This window comes from Rutidosis leptorrhynchoides, chromosome 2 (assembly GCF_046630445.1).
Source record: "Rutidosis leptorrhynchoides isolate AG116_Rl617_1_P2 chromosome 2, CSIRO_AGI_Rlap_v1, whole genome shotgun sequence".
NCBI classification, from domain to species: Eukaryota; Viridiplantae; Streptophyta; class Magnoliopsida; order Asterales; family Asteraceae; genus Rutidosis; species Rutidosis leptorrhynchoides.
This window is the reverse complement of record NC_092334.1, coordinates 81,784,236-81,791,449: the sequence shown is the minus strand read 5'-3', so window position 1 is coordinate 81,791,449 and position 7,214 is coordinate 81,784,236. Positions and strand designations below refer to the sequence as shown.

The 7,214-nt window shown below is 33.6% G+C and overlaps 1 non-coding gene and 1 pseudogene across 1 annotated transcript; one reads left to right on the top strand and one right to left on the bottom strand.

Annotated features, from left to right (window-relative positions):
- Positions 1–3,087: 3,087 nt before the first annotated feature.
- LOC139894349 (uncharacterized) lies at positions 3,088–6,897 on the top strand (annotated as a pseudogene).
- On the bottom strand, positions 4,878–4,984 carry LOC139895357 (small nucleolar RNA R71). Its single transcript, XR_011775813.1, has one exon. It is a non-coding gene; the product is annotated as a small nucleolar RNA R71 (small nucleolar RNA).
- Positions 6,898–7,214: the final 317 nt, after the last annotated feature.

Genomic DNA, 7,214 nt, shown 5'->3' with positions numbered 1-7,214 from the left:
AATTAAAACACCCTCGTATATACCTTATTATTATTAAACTTAAATTTAAAATTATAATTATAATATAAATATAAATATAGAGAGAAAGAAGCAGAGAGATTGTGTGTTACTTCGTCGAGCAAACTGGCGTATTTATACTACATTTTCATTTCCTGTAGCCCATGCGATCGCATGGGTTTTCAGTTCTTTTGCCATGCGATCGCATGGCTAGGCTGGACAGCTCATTTCTGCTTTGTTTGCTAGTTCATCGACATAATATTTACTGTAGCAAATAGTGTTTTTGGTCCCCATGTGATCGCATGGGCTTTTGGTGTATATGTCATGCGATCGCATGGCTAGTCTGGCCTTTTGTTTGCTAGTTCGTCGACATAATATTACTGTAGCAAATAGTGTTTTACTGTAACAAATAGTGTTTACTATAGCAAAATGATTTTTACTGTAGCAAACAGTGTTTTACTGTAGCTAAATGATTTTTACTGTAACAAATAGTGTTTTACTTGTACATATTATATATATATATATATATATATATATATATATATATATATATATATATATATATATATATATATATATATATATATATATACACACACACACATATAATTGTTCATGAATCGTCGAGAGCAGTCAAAGGTAATTGAATATATGAAACAGTTCTAAAATTTTGAGACTCAATCTAACAGACTTTGCTTAACGTGAAAAAAATAATAAATCGTATAGAGAATTGATTTAAATAAGTCAAAATTTTCCGGGTCATCACAGTATCTCCCCATTAAAGAAAATTTCGTCCCGAAATTTTGAGTAGTACCTGTTTTATGAGCAATATCAGTGAACAAATGTGGATACTTTTGCTTCATTTGATCTTCACGCTCCTAAGTAAACTCGGGTCCTCGTCTTGCGTTCCAACGAACTCTAACTGAAACGACTCGTCCATATTACTATAAACACGGTACGTTATTCATTGGTCCCATAGCGAGGTATTTGACCTCTATATGATACATTTTAGAAAATATTGCATTCGTTTCATAAAAAGACACACCCCTATTATACATAATGCATGTTTTAAACAAGTGGGCGATTATTTAAGAAATAATTCCCATAATACATCGGTTTCCAAATACTACACACGTGACATAACAGTCGAATATAATACATGACAAAGGTTTTATTGAATGCAACACTTCATTTAAACAAAAGCATGAGACTCCATGCACAACTTGCTCAGATAATGCAACAGCGGAAGACTTTCTTAAGGACCTGAGAATAAACATGCTTAAACAGTCAATACAAAGGTTGGTGAGATATATAGGTTTAAAGCTAGCATCGATATAAATATAGACCACAAGATTTTATAGTTATAAATATTTCAATAAAGATATTCTATAAGTTGTTGAGCGCTTCGGTAACCATACTTAACCATAAATGTAGCATATTCCCTTTATTATGAAATCTCCCTACACTGTACCAAGTGTAGTAAAAACGAAGTACTATGCAACCGTTTACGATACTAGAGCGACTAGCCCGGTTGAGGTTGTCAAACCCGAAAGATCTATCAATAGGATTCGCGCTTACATGTTCTTACAACATGTAAATATTAGTCACTAAGCTATTAGGGAAGATATGCAAGGTGGTACAACTCAACGTAAAATATATTTTAAGTACTTGTGTCCATGGCGTAAAACATAAAATGCATGTATTCTCATCCCAAAATATTTTTAGAGTTTAAAAATGGGACTATATACTCACGATAGTAAAAGTATATTAATAATAAGTTTTCAGCTTATTAAAAATATGGCCGTCGTCCTTGGATTCACGAACCTATAACAATAATAATGATTCAGATAATAATACGACATGTGAATAAAATAAAACAAGTTCATAGAATACTTATATTTTAATTTTTAACATTTTTATGTTAGTAGTCCTTTGTTAGTAGTCCAAAATAGTCTGAAATGTCCAACAGTCCAATAATCGGTATATATATAATCTTAGAATTACCCCACGACGTATTGTATACGTATTGTCTTAGAATTTATCAAAACGTATTGTATACTTATTGTCTTAGGATTTATCAAAACGTATTCTATATTTATTGTCATGGAATGTACCAAGATTATTATATATATATACAATCTCGGAATTAACTAAGATTATAATATTTTGTTATACTAATGATAACATGTTCAAATATATATAGGAAAAGTTAGCAAGGATATGGTTAATATAGTTTTTACAATATAAATTTCGTCCATACAACGTTAATTTCAGCAGATTTTGTTTTGCTCGTCAAATATTCATTAAAACTCCGTTTAAAGTGAATCAAATTGCTATGGTTTCATAATGAACTGTAGTATTTAGAATTAAACTGAAAAAGTAGTGGTTTATAGTCAGAGTTACAGGTTACAAGTCATATTTGAAAGAGGTAGTCATTTCCGTCGAAAAACGACATCTTGTTGACCATTTTGAAAAACATATTTCCACTTTAAGTTTAACCATGATTTTTGGGTATAGTTTCATGTTCATAAGAAATATCATTTTCTCAGAAGAACAACTTTTAAATCAAAGTTTATCATAGTTTTTAATTATCCAACCCAAAACAGCCCCCGGTTTTACTACGACGGCGTATGTCCGGTTTTACGGTGTTCTTCGTGTTTATAGGTTTTAAATCATTAAGTTAGCATATCACATAGATATAGAACATGTGTTTAGTGGATTTTAAAAGTTATGTTAAAAGGATTAACTTTGTTTGCGAACAACTTTAGAATTAACTAAACTATGTTATAGTGATTATAAGTTTAAATCTTCGAATAAGATAGTTATATATATATATGAATTGATACGGTCTTAAAATACATACTTTTTATATATATTCCCCTAACGTTATCTCCTAATATGTGTTTAACTTGTGAGTTTTAATCTTATTTTCGTTTACAAAAGATGGGCTAGCAATTAATCGTTATCGTTATACTATGTTAAAATATCTCTTTTAAAGGATTAGAATGCCTCACACATGTTTTGTTATTTTGTAGAAATAGAAGATGAAGGTTAAAAACGACAAATGCTTAGAACTTGGAGGAACAAAAAAACAACCGATTGATGCTCAAGATAAGCTCAAATCAGGAGATGGAATTAGAATGGATATATCAAAGTCTTACTGGCCAAGGATCGTGGGCTATAAAAAGACCCATCTGCTGGCCGAATTGATAACACGATACACATCACGAAAACTCAAAGGCGAAGGCGAAGGCTGCGATTTCTTTTTGTTGCTGCTGCGGCGTTTTTCTGGTTCGGAGCTGCTGTTCCACACCATTGCAACCTTGAATTCGTTAGTTGTAACTTCTACCTTTAAAGCCATGTGTGGCTAATTTATTTACTTTCTAGTTAAAGGTCAATTTAGGGTTGAATCCAATTGGGTTATGAGATAATTGAATCTTATTTTGAATGCTTATGAATATTTACATGTTCTCTGATTGTTTAATGTTTGCTGATTTGATTACTTAATCTTGTTCTTGTTATTAGATTATCAAAATCAGTTTATTATCTGCCATTTAGAAGTTGAAATACGTAATTGTTTCTTTGTTCTAATATTAGTAGCAATTAGCAATATCAATTATGGTCAAGTTTTTGATTATTGTTAAGGGAACATGTGATATGATTTAGATGAATCGAGCTTGCGTATTTGTCAATCATAATTGGGTTTCTTTAGGATACAATGCTACTGAAAATTAAGTCCCAAGAGCTTGTTTAGGACTAATTATTTGGTAAGAGTAATATACAAAGAGCTTGTTTTGTTATTCGACACCGTAAGAAGAAACTCGTTTTTAGAGCTTGTTAACAACTATAACCAATTTATTCAAAAGTATTCAAGACGTTTTGATGTCAATGATTGACCAGGATTCATAACTAAGTTACACCCTTTAACTAGATCGTATTCTTTTATATTTATATTCGTCTTAATCTTTACAACTACTTTGATATATCTGCTTTTACTTGTTTACTTTAGTTATTAGTTTTTAGCTTCTAAAAAATCAAAACCCCCCTTTTTCGTTAATTAGAGAATTAATCTTGACTAATCTATGTGGAAACGAACCTACTACTTGTGCTAACTACAAATTATTGAAGTAGGATTATTTTTGTTGGATTCGACACCCATCAAATTTTGGCGCCGCTGCCGGGGATTGGTGTCATAGATTTATTTCTCTGTTTTGTTTATTTATTTGTTTATTTATTTATTTATTTATTTAATTTCTTCTCGTCTAATAATTTTATTTTTTTCTTGTTTCTTTTGAAGCTAATCCTTTGTTTCTTTTATGCACCATTCGACACGTTCGAGCAAAAGTGAGCTTTAATACGATCCTGAGATTGAATAAACTGCTAAAAAGCGCCGAAAAGAAGTTACAGCTAAGAAGCAACGCGCTCAAATCGATTCACCATCTTTGCTTGAATTATCAGACCCAAGTTTCTTCTACAACCTTTTTAGTGAGAGTAGTGATTCGGAAAAAGAAAACATGGCGGCTGAAAGAACTTTATGGGAATTAGCTACCGAGAACGTTAACCAACAACCACTTTTCATTCAATGTCCACAACTCACTGTTCTGTATAAATTGAAATCTAGCCTCATTCATTTACTGCCTTCTTTTAATGGTCTCGTTGGTGAAGATCCTCACAAACACCTTAAAGAATTTCATGTGGTCTGTTCAACTCAGAAGCCGAGAGATGTTACTGAAGAGCAAATCAAGTTACTTGCTTTTCCATTTTATTTGGCGGGTAAAGCTAAGGACTGGTTGTACTATTTACCTTCTGGAACTATAACCACGTGGGATGAGATGAAGAAACAGTTTTTTGAAAAGTTTTTCCCTGCCTCGCGAGTTGCAACTCTTAGGAAAGACATCTGTGGTATACGACAGATTAGTGGTGAAACCTTGTATGAGTATTGGGAGAGATTTAAACAGCTTGTTGCTAGTTGCCCTCAACACCAAATCAGTGAGCAACTTCTCATTCAATATTTTTATGAAGGTTTACTACCTTCTGATAGGAGTATAATTGATGCTGCAAGTGGAGGAGCGTTGGTGCATAAAACTCCTACTCAAGCAAGAACTTTGATCTCAAACATGGCTGCTAATTCACAACAGTTTGGAATGAGACAAGATTGCGCAACCAAAACCGTTAGTCAGGTGAATTCATCTTATAATCAACGTTTAGATAATCTTACGTTTCTTGTGGAAAAATTGGTGGCAGGTAATTTGCAACAGGTCAAAGCATGCGGTATTTGTTCAAATGTTGGTCACGCAACTGATATGTGCCCTACACTTCAAGATGGGTCAACCGAACAGCTAAACGTTGTAGGAGGGTTTCCAGGTGCACCACAAAGGAAGTACGATCCATATTCGAATACTTACAATCCAGGGTGGAGGGATCATCCTAACCTTAGTTATGGGAATCGTCAAACTACTTATCAACAACAATACCAACCTCAACAAACTCAATTTCAACCATCATCTTCACAATCAAGTATGTCTCTCGAAGAAATTGTTAAATCACTTGCTCTTAACACACAATAATTTCAACAGGAAACCAGGACCAGTATTCAGAACCTTGAAAACCAAATTGGTCAGTTAGCAACTTCTGTGAATCGATTAGAATCTCAAGCTTCAAGTAAACTGCCTTCACAAACAGTCACTAACCCTAATCAGAATGTAAGTGCAATCACTTTGAGAAGTGGGAAGAGGCTGAATGAACCTTCTGATCGTGAGTTAAAGAAGGAGCTGATAAGTGAAGGGCTGATGTCTCAAAAAGTGCCAACCGAAACAGCCTCCAAACATGTTCAAGACGAAATTGTGATACCTCCTCCATTCCCTGCTCGATTTGCAAAGTCCAAAAAAGAACAAGAGGCAAGAGAACTTCTTGAAACCTTTCGTAAGGTTGAGATAAATATTCCCCTTCTTGATGCTATCAAGCAGATTCCTCGATATGCAAAGTTCCTTAAAGAACTTTGTACTTCTAAAAGAAAGCTTCAAGGGAATGAAAAAGTTCAAATGGGCGAGAATGTGTCTGCTATGTTTCAAAGGAAACTACCACCAAAATGCCAGGATCCAGGAATGTTTACTATTCCTTGTACAATTGGCAATGTTAAGATCGAAAAGGCAATGCTAGATTTAGGAGCTTCTATTAATGTTATGTGTCGTTCGGTTTATAACTCTCTGAATGGTGGAAAACTAAAAGAAACGGGCGTAATTATTCAACTTGCTGATCGTTCGAATGTATATCCCGATGGTGTTATAGAAGACTTATTAGTTCAGGTTAAAGGACTTGTTTTTCCAGCTGACTTTTACGTGGTTGACATGGGAGAAGATATACCTTCTTATTCAGCCTCTGTTTTGCTTGGGAGGCCATTTCTAAAAACAGCGAGAACTAATATTAGTGTTTATGACGGGACACTCACTATGGAATTTGATGGTGAAGTTATTAAATTTTGTATTTATGATTCCATGAAATATCCAAGTGTTGAGCATTCTGTCTTTAGTATTGATCAGGTTGATTGTTCGGCACATAAGGTTTTTGATCCAAATGTTAGTGAGCCATTGAAGTTAGAAAATGATAATAATGTTACAGGAAGTGGAAATCGAGAATTTGAGCTGAGCCCACAACTACGAGAAATGTCTTTGGAAATTCCAATCAATGCAAACTGAGGCAGCTTGATGTCTAGCCAAAGACGTAAAAGAAAGGCGCTACTTGGGAGGCAACCCAATTCATTTTATACTATTTTTTTCTTTGTTTTGTTATTTTTAGGATCAACCCATTATTTGGAGCTGAAACACACAACTATGGAACAAGGGTGCATACAATTTATGGAGCCTAAGTAGTCTATGGATTTGCAGCAGCAGGAACCCAAAAAAAAAAAAAAAAAAAAAAAAAAAAAAATTGCAGCTGCAAAAACATAGATATTAGCATCTCAAAAGGAAGATAGTAGCAGCAACGAATCACAACAGCCCTTCAAGAATAAAAACGCAGCAGCTTCTGTTCTCGAGCTCACAAACCCAGGAAGTTTTGTTTCTCTTAAACTTATCTCCTTACATTCTTTATTGTTTATAAATGCTTAAATATCGATCTAATACATCAGGGATGATGTATGGTTTAAGGGTGGGGGAGTTAAAGTTAATATTTTCATCTTTTAATGAATTTTTTTGTTAAATAGCAATTGCTCATCGAGT